The following is a 20,009-nucleotide window of genomic DNA, read 5'->3' on the forward strand; positions in this document are numbered from 1 at the left end:
GGGAACTGGCACCCCCGGGGGGGATTTCAACCATGCAGCTGCTTTGTGTTTTTGGAATAATACAGCTCAGTTTCTGCCTTGGAAGAGGAAGAGTTGGGCCTGTGACTAGAGCAAACAAGGTGGAACTGAGTGAAATGGGACTGGAGGGCATTTTCGCACTGTGACAGTAGCCAGCTGTGAGGATGGGAAGAGGGAGTCCTGGCAGATCACTGCTGGGAGCCAGGATGAGTTGCCCAGTCAGAAATGGAGCGTGTCCAACATCAGGAAAACCTCTCATTAGCTAACACAAACCCAGCTTCATGCCATTTGCTATGGCTAGGATGCCACATAGTTCCTGTGGCCCTCCCATGCTGCAAAAACATTATGGCTGAAAAAAATGCTCCCTGGCTAGACTGGTTAACAGAGAAGTGGAAGGCTGGCGTGAAAGCATCCTTTCCTCTAGAGTAAGAGAGAGATCTGCTCAGTAAATCTCTCTGCTTAATGGCTGGACACCATGAATCAGAGGGAGGGAGCTGGGCACCAGTAGCGTGTGTCGTGGCCCTGCCTGCTTTGGTGGAAGATCAGCCGTATTGGCTCAAAGCACCTCCAACGCCAGCTTGCAGTGAAAAGCTGATTTTGCATGGGCATGGCTAGAAGCATTCATAAATTTCCATCCTAGTACTGTGGTGCAGGGACTACCATGTACAGGAAAGAAGCACTTTGCAGAAGGCGAAGTATAGATCAGCCCCCTCATTTAGGAAGCTTTTTTTTTTTTTTTTAGGGTTTCAAACTTTTAAAACCAAACCAAAGGACCTATTTTTAAGGTAGGGAACTCCTCATGGTTGATTTCTTAGCCACTGACTGAGTTTAGTCTCTGAGCCTGAGGAAAAAGCTCTGTTGCTAAAGCAGTGCTCAAATGTTTCTCTTTCCCAGTTCTGCAGCTAACAAACATATGGCAGTAAAACATGAGGAGAGTGAGCCAAAAACATGGCAAGAATATCTGGACAGGCTTCTGTAACCTTTCTGACAGGTGCAGTTTGGCAGCATAAGATACTGGAGCTGGTTTTAAGCAGCATCAACGGAATGCACAAAAAGCATTGAGTCAAGTCCCTAGTCCCAGAATGGGAACAGAAATGACACACAGTCATGAACATCCTCCCTCGTTGACAAAGCACGAGTGAAGGGCGAGGAACAAACAGAAATCAGTTGGCAAGGAAAAAAGGGAAAAAAATCACCGTCACGAGGTGAAACTCAACCTCCCCCAGTGAAATGTGGTAGTGAATATATTAAATGCAGAAAATATCATTGTGCTTCCAGAGGGACGTCTGTGAGTTGATGGCCCCATTCTGGGACCAGGTATGTATGAAATCATTGTTTTTTTCTGGGAAGGTTACAGGTGAAGTCTGGATTTCATTATCTCCCTGCCTTCTAGCCTCAGAAAAAAAGTCATGAGATGATAGTCTTTGGAGACAAGTTAATTTAGACTGGAAACATCTAGCACGTCTCCAGCCTGCTGAATGCAGCAGCTAAAGAAGCTAACTCTTGTCAAGCTGGCTGTTCACCTAAATAAGCCTCTGAAGAGGGGGTGACAGCAAAGTCCAATTGCTCATTAAGATTTTGTAACTACAGACCTCTCTGGGGAAGAAAGGAAGTCGGTCCTCATGTGAGCAGTGCTAGCCAGGCCATCTGCACAGGGGATACCTCCCTGTTCAGTCATGGCTTGATACCAGAAACTTATTTCAGAAAGTGTCATTTGGGAAGTGCTAGCTGTCATGGGGCATATAACTCCTGCGTCACTGGGTAGGAATCCAAGAAGTTGACACATGCAATTATTATTATTATTATTATTAACTGTTATTCTTATTTTTAATATCAAACTATGTTGGAGATTTCATTTGAAATAAAGAAACCTCATCACCACAAAACCCACATGTGCTGGGATTCCCATTGGCCAAGCTTGGATTCAAACCACAATGAGACCACAAGCCCTTCTGGGGACCTTCCGTGGAAGCAGGAAAGAAGAGACTCTTCCCTTCACTAATGGGATGGTGCCCAGGGAGAGAGGTTGAGTGATCAGTTATGAAATCTGGGAGGAGCTGAAATTTGAACCCAGACCTTTTAAACGAGCCCCATGGTATGCTCCTAATTAAGAAAGCACTTCTTGCATATTGTGTGATGGGTGTAGCTCTCTTAAGGTGTCTGGGCTCCTTGGAGGAGAAAAGGATTTTCAACATCCCATCAGCTCATTGCTCTTGCTGCAGTTTCCTTCCAGTAAAATAGAGATAATACAGCAAAGAAACAATACCACTAAACTTGTTATCAGTCTTTCCTTGCTTATTCCTCCCACCAAACATTTCCTATCAGCATTCAACCAGCTAATCTTCTCCTTTTGTCACTGAAACAAAAACACTTGCTCATTTTGTGTCATCTCCAAATACTGCAACAATAGAAGAATGCAGCCATTAATTACCGAAATTGCCATTACGAGAGAAAATTATAGTCATTAAAACCGAGGTGAAATTCATTTGTACTTTCCTCAACTTCTCCTTTTTAGATGTTTACAAAGTCACCAACTTAATGCCTCCAGTAAAGACCCCAGAATGCAGCAAACTAAAAAGTTTGAGAAATGTGAGTGGCATGCTGTCACTTCCAAGAGCGCTTCTGCTTTACTGATACAAATATTCCTTTTCTTTCTCTGAGCTGTACTGTAATCTGGAGGTCCATGGGAAAAGTGGCTTGGTTTTCTTTGTGATCCTATTTGCTGAACCATGACCCTGCTTGACATTATGAAAGATTTGTCTTGAATGGCCTTCATCCAAGCAGCATGGCCAATGCCCACACAGAGGGAGGATCAGCAGTGACAAGAAGTCACTCGATGATGTCTTGATCACTCTGGATATTTTTGGGCTTTCTGTTTGCTTCCACTCACCCTTCCTGCTCTCTTTCTCTCTACTACACCTACCCTGGTGCTCCTGCCCCTGTGCCCTCCTGCTTCAGCCAACCAGATATCGGAATTTGTCATGTGTCTCATTTGAAAATCCTGTCACTGTGTGGGAGCATGAGCCCAATAGAAATGGAAAAAAATATAACATGCCGTAGGCCACTGGAAAAAGGCCTGCTGAATCTCCCTGCTAGATGAATTCAGGTCAAATGTTAAATGAATCCGGAGCATTATTTTTGCTGGGAATTCCAACAGCCTGAAATTGGACACCAAGAGGTCATAGATCTGCAGGGTCAGTGGCTTCACAATCTCCTAACTGCCCTGATGTGATGGAATAGAGGGTTAGAAAATGTAGCACCATGCCTTTATATTTCTTGAGAATTTCTTGAGAACTTGAGATAAGGCTACTACTCAGAAGAAGGGCCTGTGGAAGAGTGGAGACCTGTTGCTAGGTTTCACTTCCTCCCATTGATCTCTTGTAAGTGTTGCTCTCCACCTCCTCAATGTGATGTCCCTACAGCTCCAGAAATGTCAGGACTGAACTCTTGTGCATCTCTGTTCATGGAAAATGTGGGATGGGATCACGGAGCAGGGAAGCACAGCACTGCTAGAGACAACCTGAGGAAATATCACAGCCTATTGGAATGGATACAAAAGCTCTTGCTGATTTAATTCAGCTCTGCAGCAGCTCCAATGTGCATAAACTCTCATGCTGAAGAGTGCTGGGAAGCACAAAAATTTTCAACCGCTGGAGAAATTGAGGTGCTTTAGTAAGCAGTCTCTGGGCCTGCCCAGGGTAACAGACCCTCCAGAAGCAGAAGTGGTTGAATAGGTTGGTCAAGGGGGAACTCGAGAGAAGACAAAACATACCTTACGGGGTCTATTGATCCTTGGTGTGGTCTTTCTTGCCCTTTCTCCTGTGGACAACATACCTCCAAGGACTGTTCTGGCCAGTTTCTCAGAGCCATTTGCTCCATGAAAGCTGTAATGTCACTGGTCCAGATGGGAGGTTTAACACACAAACCAACACCCAATCAGACTACTAGGGAACACGAGCTCATGTGCTAAACTCAGTTACCATCATCTGACTGTGTTGATATTAGTGATGATTAGTAGGAGTTAAGAGGAATCTGATTCATTGGTCTTATGCTGGATGACGGATACCTGGCCTAGATACATATCCAGACTTCATAGACATATATATAAATTGTATTTGCCATTTTCCGCAGACTTCAGCCATAGGCGATGCTTGAGAAAAAGGAAGAGCATGACTAGTTTATGCTATCAAGATAAAGGTTAAACACCCAATTATTGTGTTTGGTAGCAAGGTTATGGGCCAGCACAATAAATGACTTTGTTAATATCTGCCTGGAAACTCAATTCCATTCCTAGCCACAGACTTGGCCTTTGTGAACATTGTTGTTCAGCAGTAGCATTCAGGGTGTGTTTCAGCAAACATTTTTCCAAAGCATCTTCTTTACACTTGGTTTTAAGTCTTAATTTTCCTTCTTATTTAGTCACAGCAATCACTTACTGCAAATAAAAAAGCTAGATTCTATTATTTTTTGCAAGGCTTTATGACCAGTGACAAGAACACCCTTAATCTCTGAAATTAGGTGATTTCTTTATGCTATCGTCTTGCTGTCAACTATTTCACATCTGTGAGATGCCTTTTGATGAACAAAGATGTACCTTGAATTCCAAGGCTTCTCCCCATTTTGTTTTTGGACAAAACTGCATGAACATGGCTGAACAACTGCCAATACATCACGCAATCCGGTGTCTTGCAGTCGCTTGGCCAGTTTGGGACCCTTCCCCTCAGACTGACTGACAAATATTCTTATAACTGGGGTAATTCCCTTCAGATTCAGACTCAATGTAATTTTGTCCCATTTTTTTCTCCCTCAAGTTTTACTCATTATGTAATCTCTTGTTCTTTTATTTTTGCTGGCTTTCTTTCAACTACCTGTAATCAAATATTTCTCTAAAAGAAGTGCCCAAGGTTGGGTTTTTTTTTGGTTTTTGTTACCATCGCTGGAATGAGCATGTGGTTGTATAGTTCACAGGCTCCTTTTAAACAGACGGCTAATTACTTATGAGCAGCTACAAAAGTTAACTATAAATATGTAAATTGGGAAAGAATAAAATACTCATTAAACATTAGGCATTTACTATGGAAATTAAGTGTCATTAGATGCATAAAAGACTTTCCCAACATTTGTCCTTGTGGCATTTCTCTTTAAGCCTTCATTAGTGTAGTGATCCTAATAAACATAGATATGGGCCACCCTGTCTAAATAAAATCGCAGCCATCCTGAATGTATGCCCAGAACTCAAACCCAAACATTTTTTTATTTGTTTTCAGCTTTGGAGATATTCCATCGCTTTCGTTTTCTTTCCCAGTTTGCATTTCCTCTTTGCTTCTTCATTCAGTCCAACAAGAGGGGTAAAGCCTACAACATAACATCATCAGAAAAGCTACTCACATCATATTTTTGACTGAACTGGAGCCAGATATTAGAGAAGCATAAAACATTCTTGGCAAAGTATTTAGAAAAACACTAATTTGGGGCTTTAGAGTAGACAAAGTAGAGGGCTGGCGCAAAATTCTTAGAGAAAGGGTGGGAAATCCATCTCTGGGAGCTGGAGATCAGACTAGACACATATTTTTCCAAAATGAGCTAGGGATGGATCATCCTTTCCGTGAATCTGTGAAACCCCTCATCATCTTCATGTCTTTCAGCCCAGCTCCTATCATCATCATTCAATATCTTCTTCTGTGTCAGCCCAATCCATCTCTAATAAGCCATGACTGCAAATGCAGATTAGTCCCTTCCTCAACAGTTTTCCTGGACCTTAGAGGTAGTGACATGGAAAACCTCACGTGGAAGCCCCCAAAGATCTGGAACAATTTTCTGAAGGGCTTCTTAGAGATGCACCAGTGTGGTCCTATCAATTCCTGCAAAGTCAATATGCTTACAAGGTCACTAGTGCTGAAGAGTTATCAAATGCCCTGTATGCAAGAAATTTATTTGAACTCATCTTCAGATAACAATAGGCTTGTGTGAATGGTGGTGGGGCTTGGTAGACATGTGAAGTCGCCTTTAATAAAGGTCTAGGGCACCTGCTGCAGTGGGTGGACTGAAAGGATGATACTTTTATCTCTCCACCCTCCATGCAAACCAGTCAATCACAGTCCAGACAAGCTCCAGCACTGAAATTCTAATCTCAGCCAAAAAAGTCAGAGGGAAAGGTGGAAATATTTATTTTTCTGTAAATTTTCCATAACTTAGGATTGATTTGTCAAAATGAAAGAAAAATAAACCAAGGAAAATCACAAACTTAGAAAAACTGTCATGAAAGCATAGCAATTTTTGTCCTTTCTCTTTCTGTAGCACCCACCCACACATAGTCAGCCTGTTGACAACAGAAAACCTATGATAAAAAAAAAAAAAAAAATGGAAATTTTGTCACAGAACTTTCTAGATTGTCCACTTGTTTCTGGGAAACATACAAATATATCTGTAAATTATTTCAAGCCATCTCCAAGCAGTCAATTCAACCAATGCCCATGTCATTTTAGTCCCCACAGTAATTAGCAAACTTGTCAATGTGAGAAATGCTGTGATGTGCTCCCACATTGGAGCAACCCAAATTTACTGTGTTGGTTACTGCCCAGCACAGCTTTGCTGGGTGGAGGAGGGAAAGTCTCTTTATCTGCCTGACAGCCATGACACAGGATTTTCAGACATTTTATGGGATTTTGAGACACTTTATGAGCCAAAATCAGTTGGTCAAAGGCTATAGATGCAAATACTGTGCCATGCAGTGTACATCTAAACATTTTCCATATAAGTATATTCAGTGTAATATATTTTTTCTCTCAAGTTGTTGCTTTACATCTTTTAACTATTTGTTTTGCAGCAGTATCTTGCTAGTTTGGAGAACAGCTGCCCCATTTTGCAGCATGTCAGTCACATGCCAGAGGAGAATTTCCTTCTCTCCACAGAGTTGAAAGTCCTAGTAAAAGCACCATGAAGGGTCTTGAACCTTCTGTTGTCCTCTTCACCATCCAGGTGAGATGGCTGCAAGTTGCTCCTTCAGCCAAGGTCTTCTCATGCAGTCATTTTAGCTCTCAGTTGCCTGTCTAAGGAAGAGGCAAAGAAAAATGCCTGAGTCATCTCAACCAACATTAGTCAGCTGGTGGGTGTTTGGCTGTAAGCTGGCTTGATCCCTCAAGAGGGGCTGGGAAGAGACTGTGTTTTGGTGGCTGTTCACTGGGCTGGAAATCAGGATCTTCTCTGAGATGTATTTTAACCTGTGTGACATGGGGTAAACCACCAATGTGTTCTTTATCTCATGCCCACAATCATAAAAGAACCTCACAGTGATGATTTGGACACCAAACATGGTTTAGGTGATGCATCATGAGAAGGTGATCCATCATAATATATATTTTCATTTCCTAATTTCTTCACAAACCTTCTTTGATTTATCCTTTGCTGCTGATGAAGAAAACTCACAAAGGCATGTGAATACAGCTTAAGGGGTAAAAGACTGATAGTAAATGGGCTTTCTAGTTGCCTTTTGAAGTAAATGCTGGTGTCCTCAGACAGCCTGCAGGCCACAAGCAGCAAACTGTAATATACCATAAAACATAAACAATACAAGGATTTAAACCAGAAGCAACTGTCACCTGAGACAGAGAAGCACTGTTGTTTGTAGGGTGCTTGTACTTCAAGGATGTGCCTGCCCAACTCACCTGAGGCAACCCTGGGGCCTTCAAGCTTGCACCATGTCCTTCCTTGAAGGTCATGACGGTGCTCTGTCCGTGTGTCCTGCTGGAAACTGCGTGGAGGGCTTCCTGCTCTGTTGGGAGGGGAGACTCAAGGTGCCATGAGAACAGGCTTTCTCTGTATGTAGGCTGAAAGGCAAAAATGGGAGACCCTTCTCTGCAGTGGAAGCTGCTGTGAGATGCCAAACTTAATCACTTCAAACTCCATCGGCCCTGGGGACCAATATTCTTTGGACCTTTGTTTCTCTATGAATAAACACAGCCAAGTAGCTATAAACTCTTTGCCTTCCAGCCACAGCTTTTCTTTCCCTGAAGGTGTGATGGCTTTTGCATCAACCACAAGACATCATTGTCATCTCTACTTTGTACCAGCACTGGTGGGTTATTAAGGGACTTTTATGTCTGATGTGTCTCTCCAAAACATTACATCTTGAAGTTCACTGGACCAGGGATTGAAACATAAACAGTATGTGATTTTGTGCAGATGGCTGAAGACCTGGATCTGTTTTATTTATGCTTCTTGGAAAGATGTTATTCAATATGCTGCTGGAGATTTAAATGTTTATTCTGAGCAATTCCCAGACAAAATTTAACTAGCAGTCAATGGAAGAGCTTAATAAGGGGTGGGATGGAAAAAAGTCTTTTTCTGTGTCTGTGGACCATAAATCACAGACGTTGCAAGGGCCACAAATCTTGGCTTTTCATGCCATTTAATCTCAGTTCCCTAGCTGCTGTTGAGGGAGATTTAAAGGCTGCCAGTCTGCTCCTATGAGACATAGGTGTGCTGATTTGCTCATTCTTTAAAGACTGACACAAGTTGAAGGGCTGGTAAAGGCTTCTACAAGCACAACATTGTGTCCTGGAAAGGGGGAAAGGAAAGCTCCCTTGGTGATCAGATCTGACCTTGGCCTGGCTTAACGAAGTAAGACACATCTTGCTCTGCAAATGTTGAGATAGTGCTAAGTTATTTTGATCAATGATCAAGTATGTCCTTTAGGTAAAAATGTGTGCCTTGCTCCTCACTAAATCATGTCCAGGATCCACTCCCAAATGTTGAATGCTATGGTCCCTCTGTCCAAAAGTCCAAAAACCAGATTTCTTCTTTGAAAAGCTCATCAGCCAGAGTCCTCCCAGAAAACATCTTTGTGTATCCTTTCCTAATTGCTGGCCACTTTTCAGAATATTTTTGTCACCTCCCTGATCCTGGAAGCAAAAAGAAGGTTTAAAACTTTTTGCTTTACTTCTGGGAGACGGCTGCAAACACAGCCAGTGCTTGCAGGCAGAGGAAAATCTGTGTTGGCCCCTGTCAGGCCTAAAAAGCAAGTGACCTGGATAAAGCGATACACAGTCCTGGAAGTCTGAAGTGTCTCTGCAGATTGGCAAAGCTCTGTTAACTTGTCAAGCCAGGATACATGAAGTAGGGCCCTGGTCCAACTCGAGTGTCAGCCTCACTGATGTCAAAGGCTTTCTTCGGTACCTGCCACATCCGAGATGCTGTGTTACCTCTCATATCCGAGACTGCATCCAAGCCTTTGGAGAAGAAGGTTGTATTGGTGCTGTGAGCACGGAGGAAAAGACCAGACATCTTTGTCAAGGCTGTGGCATAAGCAACAGACTTGCCAACAATAAGTGATGCTTTTAGGAAAGCCCAACCCCAGCACTATTCATTTTTGTAGCCAGACTGAACTTCTCTTCTCTTGTTTTACCTGCTTCTTTCTTGGATTTATCTGAAATAGCAACTCCAGCTCAGAGATCTTTATTTTTAACAGCCATGAAGTGTCCCATGCAGGGATCAGGTCCAACAGTTGTCCCCCCATCCTGGGACAGGGAGGGCTTGGAAAAGGCTGCTTGGATGCACCCAGCCAGGAAGGGTCCCAGTCACACTTGTCTTCCTCCCTGGGACACTCCTGCCCCCCATTTTGCAACAGCCTGAAGGGACCATGCACAGGAGGTGAGATGTTCATTAGATGATTTCTGCCAAGGACCTTTGTCTCCATGTGTGTGCTGGCTGTATAGAGCACTGGCTTGTCACAGCGAGCAGCCGAAATACCTGTTCAAACCCAGTTTTTCCTGGAGGCTTTTGTCATAGGAGTCCAGGTCTCTGAATTAACCAACACATAAATAAATAACTTCCAATCACCAAGCCCTGCTATTTTTTAAACCTGAGAAACCTCCTGGCAGGTGCTCAGGAAGTGAGTTCATTGCCCTGGGGAATAGTGATTTGTTTTCATACATGACATGATGCTTTATTAAAGGACAGAGGCTATTTCGTGGTGGCATTTCCCTCTGGCTCTGTTTGGTTCCCTTCTCCTCCACACCAGCCATGGGACAGGAAGGATGAGGGTGAGAGAAAAGACTTTTAAACCCTCCTATCTATTCAGCTGGCCAGATCTAGGAGGTCTTCTGTGTGTTGTGACATGCCTGTCTCAAGACTGGAAGGTTCCCCTTCCAGATTTTCTTATTCTTCCTATCCCAAACCCCTGCTTCCTTAATGCAGGGAGGAAATACCTGAATCACCTCAGAAATGTGACTTTAAAACCATCTAGGTCTCCAGAGACAGTGAAGATAGCGTATTTTTAAGACACAGATTACTTACAGAATAAATTGATGACTCCTTGATTATGGTTGGCTGTTTGAAGTATATGATGTTGCTTCTCATTGTAGATTTTTTTTGGAATAATGTCATCCAATGAACCTTTGGGTGAGCTGGTAGTGCCTAGCAAAGCACAAGCTCAGTAACAACATGTAATAAACTTTCCTTATCCAACTTGGATTCAGGTGGGATATCATATCAACAAGCACATACCACTGACTGATGCCAGGAGGGGTCACAGCCTAGTACTGTCCTATGAAAAGCAAAGAAGCAGCTTTGGTGAAGGTGACAGTGGTTGGGACCCTAGCAAAGGTGCTTGGCTTGTTCTGCATGGAAATGAGTGCTGGTGCTGAGCAAGGTTATCTCCTAGCTTCTGAAGCAGGCCCAGCTCCAAAAAAACCACTGTTATCCTACACAGTTAGCAAGACTAGCTGTAGCTGCTTGAAGGGCTGGTACAAGGCATTGGAGAAAAAGAGAGCCTTTGAATTTCTGCTAGGCAGGTCAGTAACTTCTTTGTGGAGAGTTTGGAGGGCTCCTCCTACCCTCCTTCCATTTTCAGATGAACAGAGTCCCCAGTTACAGGGGAAAAGGCATCCACAGCCTGCAAGGCTGGGGACTGGCCCCAAACCATCTGCTCCCCAGCTTCCTGCAGGTACAGCCAGGAGAACCAGAATGATCTGATGTCCATGACAGGTCCTCATCACTTATCAGCAACATTGTCCCTTCAGACCACTGTGTGAGCATGGAAGGAGGAAGCAGTAAGGCAGATGGGGGACAGGAGCTTGCCTTGATTTTTCCCACTCCCCCTTCAGGAGGTGATTAGGGCACTCTTAGCTGATGCCTTCAGGGAGGCAAAGCCTTCTGCAGGATAAAGTCTTCATCCATTAAGCCCACAATGCAGTTGCTTCCAGTCACATGCCAGCGAGCTTCCTATACAAAAAATTTCCCATACAGCTCTCAAAGCAGGGCTTGTGTACATCTAGTAACTGTCCTGCACCTTAGTGATGGTTGAGTGTTGCTCCTTTTGCTTAGATGCCCTGCTGAAAAGCATCCCACCAAAACCCATCAACACAAATTAATAAATTACCACCGGTCAGCAGAGACACCATAACTGGCTGGTGGGCTGGTGTATGTTCTTGTCCTAATGTAACCTGCATCTCAGCTGATTAGCTATAACTCAGTGATTAATGATAATTTGACTGTCCACCTGTGCTTGTTCTTCTCACTGGTGCTGCGTTCCCCATCTCTGGGCCAAAGAAACTCAAGGGGTTCTCCATCAAGCCAACGCATTACATCAGTGCAAGAGGGATCAGTGTCTGGTGTCTCTGAGAAGTGGGAATGTGAAAGAGCACTGATTTACGAGAGTTGGAGTGAAGTGGTAAGTGAAGAAATACCTCCTTTTCCAAGATGCTGCCCTGTGTTTTGTAACCTGCCTCATGGTCACCAGATGATTAGGACCTTTCCTGAACGCATGATTTCCCTTACCCTGAATGTTTATGATGGCTGGTTTCAATTATTTCTTTCCTTCACACTCTGTATTTCAACCTGCCTCGGATGAGCAATTCATCTACTCTATCAAATGACTTACCAAGATAGATTTCACATACAAGGCAAATATATTTTGCCTCCCCTCATAATTTCACAATGCTGTTTTTTATAATTCTGCTTCCCTTGCCTTATTCCCAGCCAACCTTTACCCAGAGCAGAGATTTCCACCTGTGCAAGGTGGGTAAAAAATGCTATTAGATAAGTAGCATTTACTGCTATTTTGTCTTGACTCTTGTGCCACAGCATTCCCCATGTTACTTGACTTGATAAAAAATGTTGGGGCCCTTGTGTAGGGCTGCAATAGCCCTCCACCACAGAGCTTCACGTTGATGTGTTTGTTCAGAGCAACCGGTGCCAATGCAGAGTTGCATGCAGTTGTGTTTTACCTATGAATGTGCACTCACACGTGACCATCAAGCACCAATGATGCCATGATGCCTGTGAAAAAGCTCCTTTTCCCGCATATTTATAGTTTGTGAATCGTTGATACCAATTCAATTAATAATTGTGGGAGAATTAAGGGAGTTGGTACATTTAATGCATATGCATGTGGTTTCTCAGTCTTTATTTTCTTCTGCTCTTAGTCAGCATGGATGGAACCCACAGAGGGTTGATAAATGAGTGATGAGGGCTTGGAGGGTGATTCCTTGGAAGTGGCATTGTGTGGGAGCCAAAGTGGGTACAGACACTGGTATGGTACCCAGGTGAGTTGAGATCTATGTCAGCAAAAAGCACGATAAATATCCAGGCGAGGCTGAATGAGCACTCAGCAAAATTCATCTGCAGTTCATTGAGGCAACACATGGAGAGAGTTCACGGGGAGTTTATCATGGGAACTGTTGAGGGTTAATGGCCAGCAGAGCAGATTGAGCTGTGGGATTACTAAATAATGAACTTTTCTCTCCAATAAATTTGGTCCTGACTTATAAAAAATCGATAACATGGTACACTTCAGACATTTTTTTTTTCTTTTAGTGGAGGGGAATGTGGGCTCAGAGTAATTTTTAAACTACTCTTTCATATATATATAAAAATATATTTTGCCCTGACCATTTATACGAAAGCTCTGATGTGCCACATTTATTGCAGCTTCATCACCTAGATAGATTTTTATGTGGGTGCCTGGCTATTGCTTTGTTTAATCATTCCTTTCTCTTCCCTCCCCAGTCCCTTGCCTCCCTCCCCTTCTATGCTTTTTATGACACTATCACCAGCGTAGATCTACAGGAGGGTTTTCATGTGATATAGGATGTCAGAGAGGTCAGGTCAGCTGGGACAGAGCCAAAAATATTAGCACTTTCTAGCCACTGAAGAGAGAAATTGAAATAATAGTTAGCACTTACAAACTGGCAGATCTTCAACTGCAAGAAGAGTGAGAGCTTTTATTTTGTTTTGTTTTATTTTGTTTCTAAGGGGAGAGGAGATGGTTTCAGTTCCTGGCTATAGAACAGACTTTCACTGTGATGTGGGCTTATGTTTGGGTTACGTTTGGGTTGGAAGTGGGTGCTGGGCTGGTATCTGCTCTTGGACTGCTGTGTTTCCTGAGTTTCCCACAATCCTACTTCCCTCCAGCTCTGTATGGAAGTATGTCCCTCAAATGACCACACGTAGCGTGCTCCCTCAAAACACACATCCCCTTCAATGTAGCTAAATAATTGCTTGCATTGTCCTGGGGCTAAATTTAAATTCTAGAGATGTATTGCCTGGATTTCAGCTCCCCTTTTACCTTGGGTATTTTTTAAATCCTGTCTGTTCTTCAAGAAGTCAATGTACAGGACTGGGAATTAAACTACAGGTAAAAGGTCCTGTTAAGCATTTGAACACCATGACCTTCAGCAAGCTACTCAACTGCTTTGTGACTTTTTTCTCTCTCACACATAAAATGATAGGAAAAATCAAATCCAGATGCCTTGTGGTGCACAGAGGAGTCATTCCATCAAGGACTTTGCCTCTTTGACAGATGTCATGAACAGGTATGGGTGTATGGTTGCATAGTGTGTCTGTGTGTGTGCTCTACTGCCCTAAAATGGGTGAAGTTAGAACTGTTTTGCTGTGTGCAAGTCTCTTCAAATCCTATATGATTTCAGAGAAGCTTTTCCTTGAAGGAGGAGGGATTTTACAACAAGGACAACTCCAGTGTCTACGATTTTGCTTTGTCTTTGTGTGGGTACAACACAGCAGAGGTGCACACAAGTAGTCAAGATACCAAAATCTTATTGACCATTGCTCCAAAGTCTGTGAAGCTGGACTCCACTGGGGATGGGCTGTGGGTATATGTTAGATGCAACTACTGCAGGGAATAGAAAGTGACTTCTTCCAGCAGCATCGGCTGCTGTCCTCACTCTTTTTCCTGGTAGCAGTGACAGCCAGCCCAGATTTTCAGGGATCTCTCGGACTCTGTTACAACCAAGAACAGTCGAGCCTTGGTCAAACGATCACAGAATCATAGAACATCAGGTTGGAAGGGACCTCAAGGATCATGTGGTCCAACCTTGCTTGGCAAAACCATGCTCTAGACAAGATGGCCCAGCCCCTGTCCAGCTGAATCTTAAAAGTGTCCAATGTTGGGGAATTCACCACTTCCCTGGGGAGATTATTCCAGTGGCTGTTCTCATTTTGAAAAATTTTCCTCTCATCCCCAACTGAAATCTCCCCAGGAGTAACCTGTACCCATCACCCCTTGTTTTTTCCATGTGACTCCTTGTAAAAAGGAAGTCTCTATCTTCTTTGTAGCCACCCTTTAAATACTGGAACATGGAGATAAGGTCTCCCCTAACCCCTCTCTTCTCAAGGTTGAACAGACCCAGTTCTCTCAGCCTCTCCTCACATGGCTGCCCAGGTCCTTGATCATCTTTGTGGCCCTTCTCTGGACCCTCTCCAACCTGTCCACAGCTTTTTTGTATAGCAGGGACCAAAACTGAACACAGTATTCCAGGTGTGGCCTGATAAGAGCTGAGTAGAGTGGGATAATGACTTCTTTCTCTTTGCTGGTGATGCCTTTGTTGATGTAACCCAGCACCCTCTTGGCTTTCTTTGTCACCGCAGCACACTGGTCACTCATATTGAGCTTGTTGTTCACCAAGACTCCCTGGTCCCCAGCTGGGTAGATCCCAGCCTGTGCTGCACTCCTGGATTGTGTTTTCCCAGGTGCAAGACCTTACACTTGTCCCTGTTGAACTTCATAAGGTTCTTGTGGGTACACTCTTCCAGCCTATCCAGGTTTTCCTGCAAGGTTGCTCTTCTGTCTGAAGTCTCCACTTTCCCATTCAGGGAATAATAATTCTTTCCGTTTCAGGTAAAGAAGCAGCCATACCTGATGTGGCTCTCAAGAAGTCCTCAAGAAAGCCATGACTGGGATGCAGAAGGTAGGTGACAAGGAGCATTGTAACAAGAGCAGGGAGACCTGCTCCATCCCTGGGTACCATATTCATCAGCAGGCCCACACAGGCTCTGTCTGTTTTCTGATGCCACAAGTATCATGAGGATCTTCATGAGTGATGTCTTCTCAACAGGAGCACTGCAACCAGCACTGGGCCAGCACTGCTAATGGATAAATAACACTTTGTCCTTGCTACTGCCTTAGGGGGAAATGACCAAGCATACTAAGGGCACGAAGGCATTGTCCCATGTATCAACTCTAGAAAAATTACTCTCAGCAATGCTATGGGAAGCAGCTAGGAGGATAAACTCTATCATCAGAGTGTCAAAAGCAAAGAATGAGGAGAAGTTTCTGGCTTTATAATTGCAGGTCGTTTCACAGCTCTGTGCGGGTTGGGAGTGGGTGGTGACCTTCAGGTTATGGACAAGATAACATCCCTGAAGGGCAGCCAGTCGGGCTGCTCATCTAAACCAAGACTACTGACTCGGTTCTCAACCCACTGTTGACTCTTTCAGAGGGCTCCCCTTGTCCATCTGCTGACAGTCAGGCTTCAGCAAGAGGTTTCTAATTCAGTGTCTGTGTGATTATGGAAAGTCCTCCAGAGCACAGGGAAAAGCAAATGAATGGGACATTAAAATCAGTGTCTGTGGCTCTCTGTTAACCCTTTCCTTAGCACAGTGCCTGTTTGCGGTGACTTACAGACCTCCTTAAATCCTCTAGAAATTTGCAGCACACTTTTCTGACAGCTATCGGAGCTTAACTGTCTCCTTTTGCTCCTAATTGCAGTTATTAAGTTTTGGAGGGAGGAAGATTTATAGACATTATGAAATGGCCTAAATATGATTCTTTTCCTTCCAGTGTCATATTGTACTCACTTATTTGGAAATCTTGACAAAAAGCAAACAGTTGGTGCTCATTAAAATGCCATCATGCAGGAATGCAGTGACATTTAGTGGAGGATGTTTTGGAGTTGTCTTTGAACTTTGTTCGGTGACTTCTCCACAGAGTTCAGGAGGTGCCTCCATGCCACAGTGACACTTCACTGAGCTAAGAAGCTTTCAGAATGCTAGGGATTGCCACTGTATCCCAGCAAAATTTGCTTTTGGTATCTACCATGTGAGCCTCATTCATTAAGTTGAGTTGCTTTTTCCCCTCCGGCTTTTGTTTCACAAGACAGTCACAAACAAATTCCACAAAACCCCCATGCAAAATAGCTTACACTTTCAAGAAAAAGTTTAAATTGGTTCTTGGGTGTGACAAAGAAAAGAAAATCAGGCTACAAGGAGGGGTTAATGAAATGTGTGAACCATGAGACACCCAGACTGTCTTCTCTGAAGAAGGTCTAAGTCCTCTCACCTTCTCTAAGGACCATTGTGATACCAAACCATATCACAACCTGGTAAGTCAACAGCTCAGTAGCCCTCACCTCCTCTGTGATGATTGCCATCAGAACGGTAGCATTTGGCAAATATTATGGTGGTTGTTGTCATGGACCTGAGCCCTTGAATCCCTGAAACACACTGAACCATTCATCTTGTATTTGAGATTGAAGGATCTAAATGCTAACTCAATGCAGTGTGGGTGCCTCTCTCCTGACTCTCTTTAGTGTTCACCTCTACAGAGTCACCAAAGAAAAGATAATTTCTCAAAAAACAACATATGGCTGCACAAGATGAGTCAGAACTTCCTGGGATCACAGTGAGTCTGAGCTTGATAATGTTGCTTTGGTCCTTTATAGGACACAGAACTTAGTCTGGGATATACAGGCTGTTTGCTATGGCTTCACAGAATTACAGAATGCTTGAAGTCTGAAGGGACCTCTGGAGGTCATCTGGTCCAGCCTTCTGCTCAAGCAGGGCCACCTAGAGTTGGTTACCCAAGACTGTGTCTAGATGGCTTTTGAAGATCTCCAAAGATGAAGACTCCACAACCTTCCTGAGTAACCTGTGCCAGTGCTCAGTCATCCCCACTGTAAAAAAGTGTTTCCTGATGTTCAGACAGGTCCTTTTTTGTTTCAGTTTGTGCCTGTTGCCCCTGGTCCTGTCACTGGGCACGACTGAAAAGAGCCCAGCTCCATCTTCTTTGCACCCTCCCTTCAGATATTTACATGCATTAATAAGATCACCTTGATCCTTCTCTTCTCCAGGCTGAACAGTCCCAGCTCTCTCAGCCTTTCCTAATATGTGAGATGCTCCAGTCCATCATCCTTGTGGCCCTTTGCTGGACTCTCTCCAGTATGTGTCTCTCTGGTACTGGGCTGGCCAGAACTGATACACTATCCCAGGTGTGGCCTCACCAGTGCTGAGTAGAGAGGAAGGATCACCTCCCTCAACCTGCTGGCAATGCAAGCCAGGAAGCCATTAGTCTTCTTTGCAGCAAGGGCATGTTGCTGGTCACCTTGGTGTCCACCAGGACCCCCAGGGCCTTTCCTGCCAAGCTGCTTTCCAGCTGGGTGGCCCCCAGCACATACTGGTGCCTGGGGTTTTTCCTCCCCAGGGGCAGGTCTTTGCACTTTTCCTTCTTGAACTTCATGAGGTTCCTGTTGGCCCATTTCTTCAGCCTGTCGAGGTCCTTCTGGACCTTGGACTGTGGGACCAGAACAGCATGACCCTCTGGCTTGTTTTACTTCCCCTTTAAAGAAGAACTTGGTGAACCATTATCAGTTGAACCATCCAGTTACAGCATCACCGTGGTTTGGAAAACATCAACAACAGAAGCCACCTGCTGTCACCAAAGCCCAGAGCACTTTGCAGAATTTGCCATCCAAGAACCAGCTCTCGTCTGGCCTCTGGTGCTTCACTCTAACTCAGGCATGGCAGTTACATGGGGGGGGGGGGTGGGCTGCCAACCTGAGAAAACTAGCAGCCGTATAGCAATAACTGTTAATTGACCGAGAGCCGCTGCTGTGGTGCCAACTAGAACAAAAGAACAAGCAGCTGGCTTTGCCATCTGCGTCTGTTTAAATGCAGCTAAAAGAAACTCCTCTCCAGAGTTCCCAGCTGTGAGGAAAGGTAACAGATCCAACGATAATGTGGGGTTGCACGTTGGCTGGGTCCATGGCTCCTAGTCACTCAGACATGTCAAGCCATTTGTGATAAGCTTCCCAGCTCTAGTTTTGTAGAACAGAGTGGTGATGGGCTCTGATGGACACAGTCCTCCACTCAGCTGTGCAGCTCTAAGTTATTTCTAGCCCTGGTTGCAGTCCACCGTGAATAAAAGACCAGGTGTTCAGAAATCACTTGGTGCCTAAAGTACGTGCAAGAGCTTTGCTGTGTCCTATGTCTCTTTCCATCTGGATGGGCTTAACAAGGAGAGCTCTGCAATGCTTTACCTAAGAGTGCTGGGACACAGGAATGGAAAAGGTCACCTATGAAATCTGTCTCCCAAGTCCCAGGGGTCACGAATCAGGGATCGTGAATGTCCAGCCAATCCCCCAAAACCTGCAAAATGAATTAAAAGCATATGGAGTCTTTTTTTTACAAGGAGTTTCACATGATATGAGGTGAGACAGAGGGAATCCCCAGTGTGCTGGGATCCTGCTAGGAAAGCTGAAAGTTAATATCTAAATAGGGTATTTTACCTTCCAGCCATAACATTGTTAAATATCCAAACTGACCCTTTCAGTGAGAAAAAGAGGATTTGCTACGTCTACTGCTTACTCATGAAATTCAGGAGTCTAGTCCAAGCTACCTGGGGTCTGCAGGAGATGAGCCAGTCCTACCTAGTGAACCAAACAGGGCCAGCCAGTCCTCATTGACTCCAAAGGGGGCCCAGACACTAGGTTAGACTGGAGTCTGGACTCTCAGCTGGTTAATGTTACCTGGGATGCTTTGAGACATCTTGAGTAGTTCTTTCCCTCTCCCTAGACTATCTGTTGTGTGTTCGGTGTCTTGTGTTTACACAAACTCAGTTCCTTGTGGTTGCTGCCTGTCTGAGACCTGAGACAAGGCAGCAGGACCCATCTCTCTTTCTAGCATGTAGGGAAGTGATACTTGTTCTCCCTTTTTGTATGCCCACTTGGAACAATTCAGTGTTTATTTCTTCTTGGACATTGCTGTTTCCCTGATAGAAAACATACAGACAGTCTTGACAGAGATGAGAAACTTTGAACTCACGATCTGGTGACTGTCCCAGGGAAGGAATTGCACTGTTGTTTTGTTTGATTCACCGTGGCCATGCCTCTGCCCATTCCCTGCAGCTCAGACATGAGTCTGCCAGGACAGATATTTTCTTTAAAAGGAGACAAATCCAGACAGCCTTTCTTCTTCCTGACCCTTTCCTGAGGTTTTTCCAGAGCAAGCCTCTTGCAAAGTTTATGTAACACTGAGGTGGGTTGACCCTGGCTGGACTCCAGGCGCCCACCAAAGCTGCTTTATCACTCCCCTCCTCAGCTGGACAGGGAAGAGAAAATATAATTGAAGTCTTGTGGGTCGAGATAAGGACAGGGAGAGATCACTCACCAATTACCACATCATGGGTGAAACAGACTTGACTTGGGGAAATTAATTTAATTTATTACCAATCAAATCAGAGTAGGGTAATGAGAAATAAAACCAAATCTTAAAATGCCTTCCTCCCACCCCTCCCTTCTTCCCAGGCTCAACTTTGCACCTGATTTTCTCTACCTCCTCTCTGCCAGCAGCACAGGGGGACAGGGACTGGGGGTTGAGGTCAGTTCATCACCCCTTGTCTCTGCCGCTCCTTCCTCCTCAGGGGGAGGACTCCTCACACTCCTCCCCTGCTCCAGCGTGGGGTCCCTCCCACAGCAGACAGT

The sequence above is a fragment of the Strix aluco genome, chromosome 4 (assembly GCF_031877795.1).
Source record: "Strix aluco isolate bStrAlu1 chromosome 4, bStrAlu1.hap1, whole genome shotgun sequence".
NCBI lineage: Eukaryota > Metazoa > Chordata > Aves > Strigiformes > Strigidae > Strix > Strix aluco.